At 47.0% G+C, this 18977-nt stretch overlaps 1 long non-coding RNA gene and 1 other non-coding gene across 2 annotated transcripts; both read right to left on the bottom strand.

The window, feature by feature from the left end:
* Positions 1 to 269: 269 nt before the first annotated feature.
* Positions 270 to 13519, bottom strand: LOC143823100 (uncharacterized). The gene is made up of 4 exons (XR_013226381.1): positions 13024 to 13519; positions 4021 to 4130; positions 2364 to 2493; positions 270 to 682 (listed from the first exon to the last, which is right to left on the bottom strand). It is a non-coding gene; the product is annotated as an uncharacterized LOC143823100 (long non-coding RNA).
* Positions 12628 to 12741, bottom strand: LOC143823289 (U6atac minor spliceosomal RNA). Its single transcript, XR_013226451.1, has one exon. It is a non-coding gene; the product is annotated as a U6atac minor spliceosomal RNA (small nuclear RNA).
* Positions 13520 to 18977: the final 5458 nt, after the last annotated feature.

The following is an 18977-nucleotide window of genomic DNA, read 5'->3' as shown; positions in this document are numbered from 1 at the left end:
CTTTCAGAGGAAAACAGCCGTTCAATGCGGGAATTCTATTGAACCATCTTCACTTATAGCCCCTGATAGCTCTATCCTCCAGGAATTTGTCCCTTTTAAAGCCACCTAAGCTAGTGTCAGGAAATTCAATAAAGTCCCTGGAAAGCAGGCAAAAAGAACATAGGCAAAAAATTCTCAAGTTTATTTTCCAGAACTATGCAGGATAGGTCATTTGACTCCAGATCTGGGAACACAAGGTGGTGGTGGTGGTGGTGGTGGTGGTGGTGGTGGTGAAGCTCAAGAATATTCCATCAATTTTGAGGTGTTTGCCATTGCCTACCTCTTTGTAGTGACTCTGGATTTCTTTGGTGGTCTCCCATCCAAGTACTACGCAAGTCTGATCCCGCTTAGCTTCCATGGGCTAGTCGGGACTATCCAGTTCAGAGCTTAGAATATGAGCAGGATTTTCGCCATGGAGAAGCAAGGAGCAGTCCCAGAGAGCTGCATGAATCGTTGGCTGAGAGGGACACAATTGAAAGACCAACACCGGCTGGGTAGCAGCTCAACGAGGATTTTGTGAGCAGACAAATTGCAAAAAACCCACCATAAGCCTTCACTATTCTTCCCTCCGAACAGAACTGGCTCCAGAGAAAGGGCTGTTGTGGTCAGTTCCTGCCGCTCAGCGAAGCGGGGGGCACCGAGCCTGAAACGACATCAATATAGACAAAAAGAAAATGTCATTGTTGGCCAAGTTTCTTGCCAGCCTCCCTCCCGGCGCATCTAGCTTTTGTCTGGCTGAATGCAATTCATGTTCCGCGCTCTGCAGCAGCGGAAAGAACAAGGGCCGCCTTATCTAACTCTTCCCATTTGGTATGAGCCGGCGCTCAGATCTTCCCGCTGACCTTTCATGCAGCGATACAGGAGCTAAATGTACACAGACGGCCACTCTTCAGCCGCAGAGACACTGTTTTGCTGGACAGAAAGAGGCCCGCAACCAGCATGCATCTTTCCGCGTCACAAAAGAACTGCCACCATCCCATTTTGCTCCCTAAGTGAACTCCATTTTGCTCCCTAAGTGAACTTGCTTCCGTCATCAATGGATGTGTCAAAACTGGCTCAGGAGGCCCACCCTTCATCTTCCTGCCCCCTCCCCAAATGGCCCTGGCTAAGCTGAGCTTCCAACGTTCGTCTCCCTCCTTCTCTTTTCCAGCTCCTTTCTTTGTGTCGGTGCCAATTACCATCCCAACAGCCCAGCCCAGGCGCTCGGAATGAACTGCCCCCGGCCACCCTAACTTGGACTTGACCTAGTTAGTGGTGACAACCCTGGGAATGCTGAGGCAGGAGGCTGATCCCTTCTGATAGAGAGGCAGAGGGATATTCGGAAGCAATGAAGAAGAAGGGAATTTTTGCAAGAGAGGCAATTAAAGCTTTGGTGCTGTTTGGGGAGTCTGCTGGGTGGGAGGGCAGGGGAGGTATCCCTTCCTGCCATCGGCTAAACTATCCTTGGTAACGCTCACCTTGCATGTAGGCACAAAGGAAATCTGCACCATGCAATGCTGGCACAGGGTGAAAGCAGCCCAAGCAAAACACCCTTTATTATGGACCAACTGGGCAGGTTCAGCTCATGCCAAAATTGACCCTCAGAGTAGGAGCTGATTAACCGTCCTTGCAGAGTGAGCCATGCAGGTCTGGAGGATGCTGTGTTTCTTGTTGTTTTCCCTTTTTAATTGCCGGCGTTCCCGATTGTTTCGAAGCGACAGTTTTGGGCATTGCTGTGTGATGGAAGCAAAAGCAGATGCCCATTGCTATGCTGATAATGCTATCTGGCAGGAGGGGCCAGACCATGGCTCTTCAGATGTCCATGGACTACAATTCTCATGAGCCAGCATGTGCATGGCTCTCCCTACACCTAAAGGGTGTGCCTTTCTTTGTGTGTGCCTCTCAGCCTTTCACGTAGGTCTGCAGGTTTGTTTCCCGACTCCCGCTCTTCAGTTGTTGAAGACAGACATCACATCTCCCTGACATTTGCAGCAGAACAAGCTGACATTGTTAGAGCTAATTGAAGTGATGTGACAGGCAGGCAGATTTTCAGGAAGAGGGAGGGAGGTGGAACTTGCAAGCTGCGTGGGCCACATCCGCCCAACCCAGCTGCAGCTTGAAATGGGGATGTTGTTTGCAAAGGGCTGGCAGTCACGCAAGAATCTCACCTTGCTCCCTCCATGCTCAGTGCATTTTCAGCTCTCAGCAATAGATGACTGATTTTAACTGATGGCCTGTCAAATGCGAAGAGAGCGTCAGTAACTGGCAGGCTCCAGGAAAACGGCTGACTCTCCCCTTTGTGCAAAGGAACCGGACGCCAATCAGGACTTCCCTGCATTACATACCTTTATATGTCTTGTGCCCAGAGTTCTATGTGTGTACCCAGCGTCCCTCAAAGAATCCTGGGAAATGTAGTTGGACAAGATTGCTGAGCAGTCTGCGTTGGGAAGGATGTCTCCCAGTGGCCACTGGTGCCTGTTTGGAGGTGAGCAGACAGCAGGGTCATATCTGCACTAGCATTTGGCTCCACTGTAAATCCTGCCAAATTCTGAACCTGGATCGACAGCCTTCCTTCTTCCCAATCGGCACATGCATTGTCCCAATTTTTGGTCTCCTTCCCACTTGATTGGGGGGCAGGATCGGGTGAAGCTCCAGCCAGCATTGAAGGAGCACAAGGCTGGAGAATGCTTTATTTCCTGCCTTTGGTCTCCTGACGATACAGCCAGGGCAAGCCAGGGGAGGGGCAAATGGAGCATGAGGCTCCTTGTTTATCTTTCTTTTCCTGCAGGGGCGGTGGAGGGGGGGGAGTAAATCCAAGAGGCAAATCTGTACTCATAGAAGTGTGGGCTTTTGGAGCGCTGTCACTTTAAAACAAATCCCCGAATGAGGGCAAAAATATACCCTGTGAGGGAATGGCAATCGGGAACAAGTTTTCCTGCAACTGGCACCCTGACCAATCAGTGACAGACTGCTTCGCTATGTCAGCGTTGGAGGCACAGAGAAAGGAAAGGAAGTTAATCCAGCAAAACGCTGACATCTACACTTCCTTTCAAAGTGCTTTTCTCAGATGTAGTGAGTTATATCCAGTGCTGGATATCGCAGAGAAAAGGTAGCATCACCACGGACTTTATCATGGATGTTGCAGAGGGAAAATGTAAAGCGCCCCAAATCAAAATGGAAATCAAATGAAGTGTAGAGCAGCTGGTGTGTGTGTGTGTGTGGGTGTGTGTGTGGGGGGGTGTTATTAGGCATGGGAGAGGATAAAAAGCAAAGTGCAGACTTGACCCAGGACAGTCAAGAACAAGCACAGCCACAACCAACAGCTGGTACAGTCAACTAATTCCAGTTGTGTTCCTATCCATTTCCTTGGCAATGATGCTTTTTAAAAGGACCTTTAGGTACTCCAGTGTAGTCTGATAACACTTACCCAATCCCTATGCAAATCAGGACATATTCATCCAGATCTATGGGCAACCTTAAAAGTTAGACAAGCCATAGCCTGACTCTAGAATTCTATGATTCTATAAGCAGTGGCTGGACAGATACTTATCCTGGATGCTTGAGGCTGATCCTGCATTGAGCAGGGGGTGGGACTAGATGGACTGTCTGGCCCCTACCAACTCTATGATCCTATGATTCTATAAGCAGTGGCTGGACAAATACTTCTCCTGAATGCTTTAGGCTAATCCAGAATTGAGCAGGGGGTTGGATTATATGGCCTGTCTGGCCCCTTCCAACTCCATGATTCTATGATTCTATAAGAAGTGGCTGGACAGATACTTATCCTGGATGCTTGAGGCTGATCCTGCATTGAGCAGGGGGTGGGACTAGATGGCCACCTAGGCCCCTTCCAACTCTAAGATTCTGTGATTTCAGGTTATGCACCCATCTTGAGAAACCTTGCTCAGTTTGTAGGGTGTATGAAACCAATAAGCAACACCTTTGCTGATCAGCTGTTAGATGTACAGACCTTCCAGGATGAGTTTTGAAAAAGGTACCAACCCTACAAGATTTGCAGACCCCTCCAAAGGCACCTTGCCCAGTTGCCTCCTCCGTCAGAATGCTCCTTCTCCGAGCCGACCATCAGCAGCTTAGAAACCTGCCTAAAGCTCCTGCAAATGAGAAAAGGGTGGGAGGGAAGCCTGTGCGTTAATTGAGACATTTGCTTGAAAGCAGTCCAAGGCCTTGAGCGTTTGCTTGCATTATGATTGCGACTTGTTATCTGCTCCACTTAGCCAAGGTTTTGCCTTGTTCTTCTATTAGCAACGCTGCTTTGGTCTGTCAAGGAGGAATGCCATAGCCTTGTGCCAGCAAGGTGAACTGTGTTTGCTCAGAATGAAGGATGCTTCAGATAGAAGAAGAAGAAGAGTTGCTTCTTATATGCCGCTTTTCTCTACCCGAAGGAGTCTCAAAGCAGCTTACAATCACCTTCCCTTTCCTTTCCCCACAACAGACACCCTGTGAAGGAGGTGAGGCCAAGAGAGCCCTGATATTACTGAAGAAGAAGAAGAGTTGGTTCTTAGATGCCACTTTTCTCTACCCGAAGGAGGCTCAAAGTGGCTTACAGTCGCCTTTCCTTTCCTCTCCCCACAACAGACACCCTGTGGGGTGGGTGAGGCTGAGAGAGCCCTGATATCACTGCCTGGTCAGAACAGTTTTATCAGCACTGTGGTGAGCCCAAGGTTGCTCAGCTGGCTGCATGTGGGGGAGTGCAGAATTGAACCTGGCATGCCAGATTAGAAGTCCACACTCCTAACCACTACACCAAACTGGCTCTCTGGCTGTGTGAGGTGCAGGAGGACATTATCTGAGAGTGTGCCAGCCTCAAGTTGGAACTAAACAGATAGCTAGGCATTCTAGATTGCATTGACCCACCCTGAAAAACAGGTTGATTTTCTTCTTGAGATTTCACTGCCCAAGAATGGGAGGTATAATCGGCTTGGTTTCTTTGCTACACAATCACCAGCAATTTCTCTGGACCAACAAAAAAATACTGCCTAGTTAAGAGCCACTCAGAGCCAGTCTCTGAGAGTCAGGGCAATGAAGCAGTGGGAGGAGACATCTCCAATGTCTCATCCCTGCCATTTGAATCCACAGATATGATCTCAGCTTTCTCTTCCTTCTGGGAACCGAATCTCTGACGTTCTAAATGTCCATGCAGTCTTTGGTTCATCCCACATGGATTTTCTCCCAGACAGTCAGGGAACAATGCTTGTGTGCTGATCAATCAGCACAATGTTTATATTACACATATCCATGACAGGCATTGTAATGTAAGTACTGTATCCATTGCATATAAAAACTGTACAACAACGTGTGAGCGCAAAACAGCCGACAAAGCCAATGAGAGAAACCAGAGAACTGAAACCAGGGGGACAAAAATATCAATGAAGATTTAAAAGGAAAGGAATGTCTCCTCACCTCTATCTGTGGGACTATAGAAATTGCCATACGAGCACCAGCCGGGCCTTTTCCGCCTGTGTAGAAATGGTCCTTGCCTTCCTTCTAGCTCTCCAAAGGATCCCTTCCTGCTTTAAGCTACCTTGGACAGCTCCCCATCTTGCTTAGTATCTCAGTATAATCCTGTCTACCCTGAAAGAAGAGCCTCTTGTGGCGCAGAGTGGTAAGGCAGTGATATGCTGTCTGAATCTGTCTGCCCATGAGGTTGGGAGTTCAATCCCAGCAGCTGGCTCAAGATTGACTCAGCCTTCCATCCTTCCGAGGTCGGTCAAATGAGTACCCAGCTTCCTGGGGAGTAAATGGTAATGACTGGGGAAGGCACTGGCAAACCACCCCATATTGAGTCTGCCAAGAAAACGCTAGAGGGCGTCACCCCAAGGGTCAGACATGACTTGGTGCTTGCACAGGGGATACCTTTACCTTTACCCTGAAAGACTGGGCTGGGCTGGGACGGAAGCAGAACATCCTGTAATGTGAAAAAAAAAAATCCTTCCAGCAGGAGATCAGTTTTGCCGTCCACTCTGCAGCACACTCCATCCTGATCTTGGCTCCAGCCTAGAATTGTGTTTCAATCCCTTCCTTGGCATGATGCTCATGCGGTTACCTTGTGCCAATCATCGTTTCACAGCCTAACCAACCTTACTGGATGGTTGTGAAGGTAAACATGGATTTAGAAGAGATCGCAGAGACCTGGGTTCAAATCCCCACTCATGCCATGGGGGCTTGCTGGGTGTCCTCAGGGCAGTCACACGATCTCAGCCTAACCTACCTCGCAGGGCTGCTGTGAGGGTGAAATAGAATGGTGGAGGAAAAGGTAAGTTGCTTTCGGTCTCCGCTGGTGAGAAAGGCCAAGAGCTTTGCTTTCAGGCTAGAGAGACTGTGTATCAGGCGTTCTGCACCACCCACCTGCTGATATGCAATCATAGGCCCATTTGCATTGGGAAGGCTGGCTGAATTGTCTCTGTTATTATTAGGAGTTTTTTTGTTTTAAATGTTCAAGAGAGGAAATAGACAGAGACCTCCTGCTGTCTCTACAACCAGCAGAGTTCCAGGGGTTTCCCAGTTCCTAACTCAGCTGCCCCCAACCCCCAGTCCGGGGACTGGTACTGGTCCATGGATCAGTCGGTACCGGGCCGCGGCTCCTCCTCGTCCTCCTCCCTGGCTATTGCCTCGGGGGCTGCCCTGCCACTTTGCGCTGGTTCACCTTTGGTGCTCTCCAGCGGCCACCATGGCTGGGGCTCCCCCTCGGTGTGGCACTGCACAGCTGCTGCTGGCAGCGCCCCCCAGTGGGCAGCAGGAAGTCAGGGATGCCAGCAGGAAAGCAAGCGGAGCAGGGGCTCAGGCGGTGGCGGCAATGTCCCTCGGCAAAATACTACCCCCCCCCCAGGCCTCAGTAAAATTGTCAAGCATTGACCGCTCCCCAGTGATAAAAAGGTTGGGGACCACTGCCCTAACTGACCAGCAAACCTGTAACTTTACTCTCTTCTCTTTCTCCGCACCTCTTCTAGTTGCTTGGTTACTGTCCCTGCTGAAAGACAGCCCTAAACGTATAGGAAATCTGTGGCAAACACCTCAGCTACTCTTGCTTCCTTTTGTCTGGACTTAGTTGCTTGGTCTGCTACAGCGGCCTCTGAAGCAGACTCTCCTGTTATTAGAGGAGGAGGATTCCCCCCCCCTTCCTTTTTTTGCTTTTAAATCCTTCTATAGCTCTGGTGTATTCACGGAGCATTTCCTGGCCACCAAACACAATAGGCTTTTGTGCAAGCATCTCATTGTGATTGAATCATCCCAAGGACATGCAGAGTTCTCTTCTCCCCTACTCCCTTTTCAATAACTGAAGTTCCAGAGAGCGTGTGGCCTGCCCAGTGGCAGGAGAGGCACCGTGGGGGGGGGGGGAGGGCTCCTGTGCCTTGGTCCTTGAGAGTCCTCTGGTCCCTTTAAGCAAGACCCCTTTGAACTTCCCTTGCTGTAAGAAGATCTAAAACGTAAACCCTGAAATATGAAATCAGAAAATGAAATTAGAGCTACCTCAACGGTACTGAAGACCAACATGGGCATCAATTGATTTGATCGTTTTTTAATAGGTTTTCATATTATATTTAATGTTGAAGTTGTTTCATTGCTTTTATATCAAAGATGTTGGAAACCATGCCAAGCCAGCTGCGCTGGGAGGGACAGTGAATAAATAGCAAAAATAAAGAAGAAGAAGAAGAAGATTTAAATAAATAAAAGTATCAGTAAAAAGTATAAATACATAAATAAAGCACAAAAAATACAGCCCAGAGCTACCAAGAACTAACCTGAGCAGCAGGAGGGACACACCTTCCTACTAAAAGCTGTTTTATTTTGTATTCCAGGGGTGGCCAAACAGTGGCACTAGAGATGTCCATGGACTACAATTCCCACAAGCCCCTGCCAGCAAGGTGCTGACAGAGGCTCATGGGACTTGTAGTCCCTGGACATCTGGCACACCACTGTTTGGCCCCCTCTACTCTACGTATCGTGTTTACTGACATGATTAATATTAATGTATTGAAATTAATGGCGTATTTGGGGTTTAGGGCCAACCTCCATTAGACAGAGGCGAGCAAAATGAAGCCTCTTGTGGCACAGGGTGGTAAGCAGCAAAAATGCTGACTGAAGCTATCCGCCCATGAGGCTGGGAGTTCAATCCCAGCAGCCGGCTCAAGGTTGACTCAGCCTTCCATCTTTGAGAGGTCGGTAAAATGAGTACCCAGCTTGCTGGGGGTAAATGGTAATGACTGGGGAAGACACTGGCAAACCACCCCATATTGAGTCTGCCATGAAAACTCTAAAGGGCGTCACCCCAAGGGTCAGACATGACTTGGTGCTTGCACAGGGGATACCTTTACCTTTACCTTTTAGCAAAATGAAAACCTGGCTGGCAGCAAGTCTCCTCCATCAAGAGTCCTGTTTCAGGGCTGCAACAGAGAGCTATTCTCTGTCCAAATATCAGTGAACATAGACAAAGAAGAGCCTAGCAGAAAAGGGCTGGAAGTTAAGAAGTTAATTTTCACTTTTGTTTCTATTGGCACTTGTTTCTATTTTCACTGACAGTGAGATTCTCCGTTTCTCTCCGTGAGCTTTCTAGATTCGCTCTGGGCGTGCGTGGGGTTCAGCCTTCATGTGTAGCACATACAATATTTATGCTACAGTGTTTCTCACTTGGACTCACGATATGTTAAAGGCACCGATTTGCTAATGCACAAATAACACTGGGCCATGCATACATTGTGCAGGAAAAATTCAGTGTGAAGGAAACAGAAAACAGTGTGAAAATAAACTGCCAGTTTGATTTGCACAGGGGAGAAACCAACCTGAAATGGGGTTTTGCTGGGCTGAAAAAGCAGAGGTGAACAATCCAGAGTCTTCCCTACCAGAAATGAGCTAACAAGTTTTGGTTGGAGAATTATGACTGGGGATAAAAATGACTCTGACATGTCAGAGCAAAGATCCATCTCATCTAGACACGAACCCCCCAAAAGGATGACTTTCATGAACATTTTTTATTTTTGGTGACCTGTCATAGATTGTTCCCCAAGGACCCATCTCCTACTAGAAGATACTTCCTTTGTTGCCTGACTATTTGTGGCTTTCAATGGTAGGCTCAACTTTGGCTTTTGTGATTTCTCTAAAATGCAGATTGTCTTAACTTTGCATGCCACTTTTACCCAAGCTACAAAACAAGAAGCTGGTTCTTCCAAAGCTGTTTCTTATGGACGTTTTGTTTGCTGCTCCACATGCTTCAGCGTGCCAAGCGATAATCCAGCCATGAACATATTCCCTAGACACTCGATTCATCTTGATTTTGACAATATGTTAAGCCAGCTACTAAACTCTGGCATGGAGACACTGTCTAGTTCATCAGGGAGCCGAGGACCAATCTGCTACTACAAGAGACTTACTTTGTTCCCGGACTATTTGTGCAATTCATTCGTAAGATCAATCGTGGCTTTTGTGATTTCTCTAAAATGCAGATTATCTTAACTTTGGCAGCCCATAAATTTCACATACCCATCCCATTGTCTCTGCAGGCTGGGTATTGATTGCCAACTTCTCAATTATATCCTGTGTTCTAAATAGCTATAGCTTTTTCTAGCTGCAGCCAGGTATCTCCAGTGTGTTGCCTTGGTCGGGATCAGAAGGTTAATTAGCTGTAGACAAAATCGATGCATGATAGGGCACCTTGAATAGGGTTCTCTTGGGCCCTGAAAAGTTTACAAAACTGTAGCTTTGGTGCCTCATGTGCAATCTAGAGCTAGCTCTTTTGGAGGAATGTGTCCTGAGATTCATTCCCAGCTGGAAAGGGACAAAGTGGAGTTCCAAAAACAGAATTTTTGGAGAACAAGAGTTTCCCTGTGACTTCTTCTTTTTGCTGCAGCTAAAATGAAAACTCCTAAAAAGGTTTTCCACTCTGGCATGTATTTGGATAACTCACGCTGGGCAAGGACCCTTGGCCAAAGGCCAACACTTTGAAGAATGTCAGAGTGGTGAGGTTATTAAAACAATGTGCTTAGGCAAAGGGGATGGACTTCATCTCCTACTCTAAATGTGATGAACTTACCCATTCAATCCTTTCCGTCTTGTGTCATTGTGAAGGTAAAGGAGTAGGATGGGGACATAGCCAGTTTGATGTAGTGGTTAGGAGTGCAAACTTCTAATCTGGCATGCCAGGTTCGATTCTGCGCTCCCCCACATGCAGCCAGCTAGGTGACCTTGGGCTCGCCACGGCACTGATAAAACTATTCTGACCAAGCAGTGATATCAGGGCTCTCTCAGCCACACCCACCTCACAGGGTGTCTGTTGTGGAGAGAGGAAGGGGAAGGCGACTGTAAGCCGCTTTGAGCGTCCTTCGGGTAGGGAAAAGCAGCATATAAGAACCAACTCTTCTTCTTTTTCTTCTTCTTCTTCTTCTTCTTCTTCTACCTAGCAAGTTTAGTTTGATGAACCGCCGTGTGGATTTTGTAATGGGGATCTGCTCTCCGAGACAGTGTCTGTCCTGAAGTCAACCCAGTGAGAACCATCATAACCGACGGAGGGATCTGAACCCGCTGCTTTATTTTGCTGTTCTCACCCCCGTGGATGCAGACACAGAAACAGAAAAGTCCTAGGTTCAGACTTCTGCACCTCCACCTTAGAAGTACTCCAGGTGAGACCTTGGAGAGATGCTGCCATTCAGAGTAGACAATCATGAGTCACATGGACTTCGCGTAAGGTACTTTTCTTTGAGGTACGGAACATTAGCTCCACAGCGGACTACGGGTTTTGTAGGCAGAAGGTCACAGGTTCAGTCCCTGGCATTTCAATCGCAAAGATTTTCACATTGCTCTGTTCTGAGACTCTGGAGAGTCTTTGTGGGCTGTAAAAGACACTCTGAGCTAGATAGACAAATGATCTCCGTTATACAGTTTGATATACATACATGATTGCTATTTTCTATTCCCCAAGCTCTGTAGGATCATAATGATTCTGAGCCCCCGTCTGTATATGTGAAGGAAGGAATCACCAAGGAAAAACAGCAAATGGGAGAAGGAATTAGTAACTCTTACTGCTACAAAATCCCATTGTTCCTTTGCATGTCAGCAGCAAACTTGGGGTCTGAAAACCCAAGTGTAGTTTTACCCCTGAGAGAATATTTAAGAGAATGCCGATGCTTTTCTAATTAGCATTTGCAAGTGCGTGATAAAAAGAGAGAATATCAGAAATATTAAAACACAAGTAATGCATAAAATTGGATTATAGGATGACAGTCAAAATAAAATTACAGCATGAAGACAAATTTAACAGTGCACACTCCAAGCAAAGAGAAAAATTAAGAATTGGATCTTTAAAGGGGGAGAAACAGCAATGGAAAACAGAGTGCACAATACTTGGGGTGATTATGATAGGGAGAAAATTACCAGGCTGACAAAGCAAAACAAAGTTAATTAAAGTAAAACTTGTAAGTGATTTCAAGAGTTGACGTCTACATGTCTGCCAAAATCTCCCAAGGATAACCTTAGAAAATAAGAGTTAAGATCCACACTTTGTCCTTTAGGCCCCTGAAATATACACTTCATTCTGTGTAGCAGAAACTGTAATATCTGGTTTCTGAGACACGGGTATATAATTTATGTTTCTGTTAAGGGTGCTTCCAAAATTCTTCTCCTCTGAATTTCTCACCAGAGTTCCAAATTAGCTGCTCTTCCTTCCAAAGTGGAAGCAAAATGTTAGGGATCTGCCGTTGTTTAAATTTAATGAACACCAGCAATTTACAGATTCCCTTGGATGGGGAATCATACATCTCAAAGCTCTCAGACTGCAGACCTGCCCTTCCAGTCACAAGGGCTCAGCATGGCTCGCCATTTTGTCGTGACAACCCGCCCCCTCCTCATCACGGCATTTCCTTCCTTGCCAAATGACGAGTTAATCGCTTTTGAAACAACAATATGTTTTTCCCGAGGAGGCAAGCCGTGCCCCGCGACGGCGCTGAAGGGCAACAGCGATCTGCGAAGCGGTTGTGGGCGCACACAAAGTACTCCGCCATCTGCCAGCACAAGCGGAGTCTCCCAAATGCTTAATATCCGATCGTGAAACCTATAAGGCCGCTTGATCTTAACCAGAGGGCCTGATGCTGCAGAAGGCCCAGCCATCTTGAAACGTTTGTAAAAAGAGAAAGGGCTGCAGAAATGGAAATGGGGTGCAGGCTGGCAATCAGAGGCTTCTTGCAGAAAACAAGCACAACAACATAACAGTTCATCCCAGCTCTGCTCGGTGCCTGGGGCAGATCCTTCCAGGATAGAGTGGCCAAGACTCAGGCTTTAGGCTTGAGATTCTAGTTTTCAGGTGCATTCTCAGGACACAGGTTGAAATCTCTGGGTCAAAATCTACCCCTAAGCCTTCAGCACAGGGCAGCTCGCAACAATGACAATGACAACAACAACAACAACAACAACAACAACAACAACAACAACAACAACAACAACAACAACAACAACCTGTATTGGCATAAAAAATAAGACAAATCCATGTGCCCAAGAAGACAGTAGCTGTGCAATGCAGAGGAAATTCAGGCTATAACAAATAACAGTTCATAAAGATAACAACATTTCCATGCACTGAATACAACTAAATACAGCAAAATGCCACAAGAAACGTGGTTAGATGCCACAAAGGAAGTGACAGTGCATGTTGCCATATGCATGTTGTTCAAGCCCCTAGGATCTCTTCCATCCTTACCAATTCATCCTTTCATACCACATTTTGTGGCTACTATCTTCTTGTACACACCATCCCCTTTTTGTCCACTGCATAACAGCCTGGACCCGCTCTGATTTATTCATTCAAACAGAATCATAAAACCATAGAATAATAGAGTTGGAAGGGACCTCATGAGTCATCTAGTCCAACCCCCTGCATTATGCAAAATCAAATGATTATTCCACCCCCCTGCTAGATTGTACCATTGCACGCTGCAAGTGGAAAGATTCTGCAAGTGGAAAGATTCTGTGTGTCTGCATGTTCCTCTGAATGCAGAAAATTACCTTGCTGAATTCCTGCTATGCTGCTTTTCTCCTTTCAGAGACTGTTCTTTCGAGGGAAAGCATTAAAGAATACGTGACCAACAGTCTGCTGGCAAGATGCTACAGAACACAGACATCAACTAGCTCTGAAAGGGGCAGTTCAAAGTGTTTCCATAGCTGAAGATCTCTGTTGTCCCTTCCCCCTCCACCGGCCAGCACGGGAGGAGGTGTTATACCTGCATCTTCAGGTTTGGAAGCGTTTTGTGAGCAGCAGATGGTTTCTTCCTCGGAACCTGCCAGATGTATTTCTCTGCCAAAGCAATGTCTCCTGCCATTTACTTATGAGAGTACAATTTATCGTAAAAACAGAGCCGGTAATTGACAAAACATGGGGTGTTTAAACAGCCAGTGTTACACATTATTTCATTTCTCACTCACAAGAGACAGACCAGCTTCTGTTCTCCCCAGGCAGTCTCGTGTTGGGGATTACTGTTGTTAGACGCCTTCCCCACCCCTCCCATTGGATTTGTGGAAGCTGTGCAGCATATTCAGCTACGGAAGTTGGATGCGATTGTGCTTAGAATAAACAGATAAACCCAAGACTATTCTCCCACTATTCTTCCCAGGGCAGCGTAGCTGATCCTAGTTCCATTCTGTCCACCTAAGACACACACCCCTCCATGAGACAGAAAGACTGAACAAGGGTCGACCAGCAAATTTTCATGACAGCGTGGGGATTTGAACCTGGTTCTCCCAGATCGTAGACCAGGGATTCCCAACCAGGGCTCCCTGTAGCCCCAAGGCTCCTTGAGAGCTCCCCAAGGGCTCCCTGGCCTTTCCCCTATCTCAGCCTCTCTCAATTTTTTACCATTGAGAAACCCCAGAAACATTCTCCAGGCCTCAAGAAACCCCAGAAGTGGCATGATCATGCAGAAACATAGTTGTGGACATGCCCATCAAGGGCCCCTCCCTTCTCACCCCGTCTGGGACCATCATTGGCCATTTTGAGGAGGGGGTGGGTCGGCATGACCCTGTATGATCATATCACCTGATAAATGTTTAACAAATCTAAAAAATATAATAAAAATTGATTAACTCCACACCCATTCAGGAAACCCTTCTGATATAAAAGCCATCCTAGTATAGTGGTATGGTATACATGGCCCCTAGGCTCCCAGCCCTTGCAGGAATAATGGGGTGAATCCTGACCCTATCCCACCACTCCAGGAAGCAAAGTTTATTTGGTGATGGAAATATTTACACCCTACCTTTCCTTGTCATTCAAGTGTGAAGCTTTCCTCCAGTCAAAGATGCCCTCCTCCAAATTAAGTGGCTCTTCCCTTGGAGAACAACTCCTTAGGTGAAGAAAGACTACTTGGAGGATCCCCCCCGACTGTCTTGAGTGGCAATGAACAGTTTATTTGCTGACAGGGAAGCAACCCCACCTTATTTGTGGCCTTCAGGTGGAGCCACTGCCTTTGGAGCACAGCACTATCCAAGCTTGCAAACTTGGACCTATTCTGCACACAACAGATAATGCACTTTCAATGCACTTTAGAAGTAGATTTTCCTGTTCCGCACAAGAAAATCCAGCTGCCAAAGCTCCTTGAAAGTGCATAATCCTATGTGTGTGAATAGGCAGAGAACAAAAAGTTCTCTTTCCGTTCCCGACATTCCAACCTTTGTCAAGCCTCACCATGGATATTGTCCTCATTCGGTGGCCCAAATTCTTTCCCCTCTGCCACCATTTGCTAGAAGATATATTACCTTGAAAGCCCTCCATCCTCCTTGGAGGCCAATATAGATGCCATAACATGTGGTGTTGGTCATAAACTTTTAATGTCGGCATCTTCGTTTCCCCAGCTCTTGGACTGTGAAAGTCAGGAGCCGTTGAAAAGGCCCACGAGTAATTGTCTCTCGGATTAAAACACCGAGCCCTTTTCACTTTTTTACAGGGAGAAATAAATCACCCAGGAGGATGACTCCCCTCCCTCCAGGTCCTCCTCTGTCTTGACAATGTCATCCAGAGCTGCTCTTTGGTGCGCTTGACTCTGCAGGTTTAGTTCTTCGGCTTTTACCTCCATACTGTGCCCTATTCAGAGGATCCAGGGCCTGTGGCGGTGCTGGTGGGGGGGGGGGTGTTGTTGTTAGAATAGAAATGCATATAAAGGCTTATCTCTCTCTTTGCAGCCAGCTGCATTCCTTGCTATTGTCCTTTCTTTTTCCACTGAAAGAAGGAAAAGATGATGTGCAGATAGGTTTCGCTTGACATATACCAACGAGGTTCAGCCAGCCGGAGCTGGTGGCCGCAGGTGGGGGGCCATGCTAGATGAGACAAGCCATAGATCCAGACTGCTGTGTGTGTGTATAGCTCACCCTTTTTTCTCAGACACATATTACAGGGTACATGGGTTGTGTCTGGTATCCCCATCCCCATCCTGTATAAAAGTCAGGCATGAGCTGTGAGTTCCTGATTCAGATCAGGGTTCTGATGCTCATGAAGAAAGGACTTCTCCCCTACACGATTTTCCCAACCTGAAATGGTCCCAGTGGGAGCAGTTTCTATTTCGCCTGTTAGGGAAACTCTAGACCAGTCTTTCTCAACTTTTTGACCATTGAGAAACCCCTGAAACATTATTTAGGCTTCGAGGAACCTCAGAAGTGGTGCAATCATGCAGAATGTGGTGGGGAAGCGGAGCAGTGGACACGCCCACCTGAGGCTCCTCCCCTTCCCACCCACCCCCAGGCCCATCATTGGCCATTTTGGAGGGGGGGGTTCGACATGACCACCTATGGTCATATCACGATAAATGCTTAACAAATTTTTTAAAATATACTTTAAAATAATGAACTCTCACCCCTTTGGGAAACCCTTCCAGGGCCGTCAAGAAACCCCAGGGTTTCATAGAATCATAGAATCATAGAGTTGGAAGGGGCCATACAGGCCATCTAGTCCAACCCCCTGCTCAACGCAGGATCAGGGTTTCACAAAACCCTGCTTCAGAAAACCTGCACGAGACACGAGGTGGAAGAGATGCTGGGAGATTCCTCCTTTTCCCTCCCAGCATGCACATGGTCAAGGGTAAGGGCTAAAAAACATTTCACCCCAGCATGGATTTGCAAATGGACACCAGACTCCCTCCTCTTTTATAGCACAATTTACTAGATTAGAAGCCACTGGCCCTGCTCTTAACCATGACACCAATCTGGCCCTTGTTTAATCCCCGTTCTGATGCCAAAAAATCATTTCCCGAGCACTCACCCTACCCCAGCTACAAGTTGACAAAGGCTTTGAATTCACTTTCCATGATCTGCCTGCAGTTGCGGGGGGGGGGGGGGGGAAGGGAAAGCTGGCTGAATCCATTCTGTTGTCATCCAGTTCCTTCTCCCCAGGAGAGTTCCATGAATAGAGCACCCAGCTCTTTTCTTCTTCAGAGAAATCAGGTGTGTGGAGGCCAGGTTGGATCAGGACCGTGGTGTAAGGCAGGCTTTCTAAACCAGGGTTTCATGAATCCGTGGGATTTCTTTATGGCCCTAGAAGTTTTTCACAAATGGCTGGAAGTTAATGAATTTTTCATATATTTTAAAAATTTGTTAAACATTTACCAGGTGATATGACCATCTATGTTCATGATGACCCGCCCACCCCTCCCAAAGTGGCCAATGACAGGCCTGGAGTGGGTGGGAAGGGGAGGGGCCCCAGGTGGGCGTGTCCACAGCTCTGTTTCCCAACCATATTCTGCATGATGGTGCCACTTGAAGCCTGAAGAATGTTTCAGGGGTTTCTCTACGGTAAAAAAGATGAGAAAAGCTGGTAGAAGGAGAGGGGAAGTATAGGCCTCCCTCCACTTCAGCTGTTTTCCCAACTCAAATTGGCCCTGGGTCTGTTAGTCTTCTTGATGAACCATATTGGTACCTAGTGGCAAAATTGGGCTACGCTTCCAAGTGCCGGTCCCCGCTTACCTTCCTGCATCACTCCAGTCAGGATAGCAACTGTGCATGCGCAGAATTTATGTTTTTTTACGGTCTGATGGAAGAGATCTTCTTTTTGTCTGTTTTGGCCCTGAATTAAATAAACCCACTGTCTGGTTGCATACCTGTCCTCCGAAGGGGATTCTGGCTCGTGCCTCCCTTCCTCCGCACGACCTTGCAAGAGGCGTATTCCATATGGAATTTCATTACGAGCAGAACGGTCTGGAATCTTTACTGCATAAACAAGTCCTTTTGAAAGGCACCGACGATTTGACACACACCAGAACACAGCTTTTTTCCCCCGCCTTGCCAATATTTAACAATCAGGGACACGCTGCATTTGTTTAACTGTTCTGTTAAGCACACTCCGTTGGGCTGAAGTATGGCTTTTCTCCCGCAGAGCCCTGTTACACGTTCCTGGGGTTTCATTCGGAGAGAGCAGCAAGGGCTGTTATTGCATTATGGCCTCTTCTCTGCTGGACTGCACAGAATCTTTGGCAAAAGATCTGGACGCTTGAGGGGGAAATGCTGGGTCCTGAGATATATGATTGTTATTTAGACCAGGGGTAGTCAACTTGTGGTCCTCCAGATGGCCATGGACTACAATTCCCATGAGCCCCTGCCAGCATTTGCTGGCAGGGGCTCATGGGAATTGTAGTCCATCTGGAGGACCACAGGTTGACTACCCCTGATTTGAGCATCTGTAGGTTCTGCTGGGCCTTGTTATGCTCCTTAATAAGCAGAACGGTGGGGAGGCTGCAATTTCACAAAAAAATAAGCCATAGAATTGGGGCTTGAGTGGCATTAGGCCAGTTTCTAGGTCTCCAAATGTATTTGGAAAGATGTGAGCGGAGCCTGCGGAAGTGAATCCTTCAATTCCCCGGTTTATATAATCCAGATGTTCTTGATGCAGAATTTTTATAGCCAGTATAAATTACACAGGAGAAATGAATATTTCAATACTGACCAGTAATCATAATCTACCGCTGATCATGAAGATTTGTAAAGCAGGTAGAGAGAGTTATTTATTTATCGTCTTTTATAATGCATCGTTTGTCCTAATCGCTATTTATCAGTAAGTCTTCTGCCCTCATCCCTTTTCCGCTTGAAGACAGACGTTCTCCTCTATGGTGTTCTTTCTGATATATTTTTTAGTGCTCAACCTTATCCTCTCAAGTTGCCTCCTTGGCAACCCCAAGGGTTTCGCTGTCACAACAGTGATTAATGAAAAAAGGGAGAGAAAGTAATAGAAGACATAGCTCCCATCCCACAAGATATGATCAAGAGCTTTTGCTCAGGAGCGGCTGTTCTGCTTGAATTGCTCCTGCCTCTGCATCGAGATGAGCACTGAACCGTTTTTAATGTCCACGTGAGCTTCCCTAATGGTCCAGCTAACACCCCAAGCAGGACACTTTCAAATCAGGAAAACCACATGGGTGGGAAGTCTGGTTACCAACATCCAGGTGTGGCCTGGAGTTCCCCAGGGATCCCAACTGTTCTCCAGACTTCCTGGAGGAAATGGTGACTTTGGATCCTATAGCATGATATAACTTTCTCAACCAGGGGTTCATGAAACCCTGGGGTTTCTTGATGGCTTTGGAAGGGTTTCTCGAATGGGTGGGAATTAATTAATTTTATATATATTTTAAATTTGTTAAATATTTATCATATATGGTCATGTTGACCCGCCCCCTCCTCCCAAAATGGCCAATGATGTGCGTAGAGGGGATGGGAAGGGGAGGGGCCCTGGATGGGCATGTCCACAGCTCTGCTTCCCAACCACATTCTGCAAGATTGCACCACTTCTGGGGTTTCTCGAAATGTGAAGAATGATTCAGGGGTTTCTCAATGGTAAAAAAGTTGAGAAAGGCTGTTCTAAAGCAGGGGTAATCAACCTGTGGTCTTCCAGATGTTCATGGACTACAATTCCCATGCGCCCCTGCCAGAAAGCGCTGGCAGGGGCTCATGGGAATTGTAGTCCACAAACATCTGGAGGACCACAG

Source organism: Paroedura picta, chromosome 13, assembly GCF_049243985.1.
Source record: "Paroedura picta isolate Pp20150507F chromosome 13, Ppicta_v3.0, whole genome shotgun sequence".
Taxonomy (NCBI): domain Eukaryota; kingdom Metazoa; phylum Chordata; class Lepidosauria; order Squamata; family Gekkonidae; genus Paroedura; species Paroedura picta.
The sequence above is the reverse complement of the archived record's forward strand: the minus strand, read 5'-3'. Positions and strand labels throughout refer to the sequence as shown.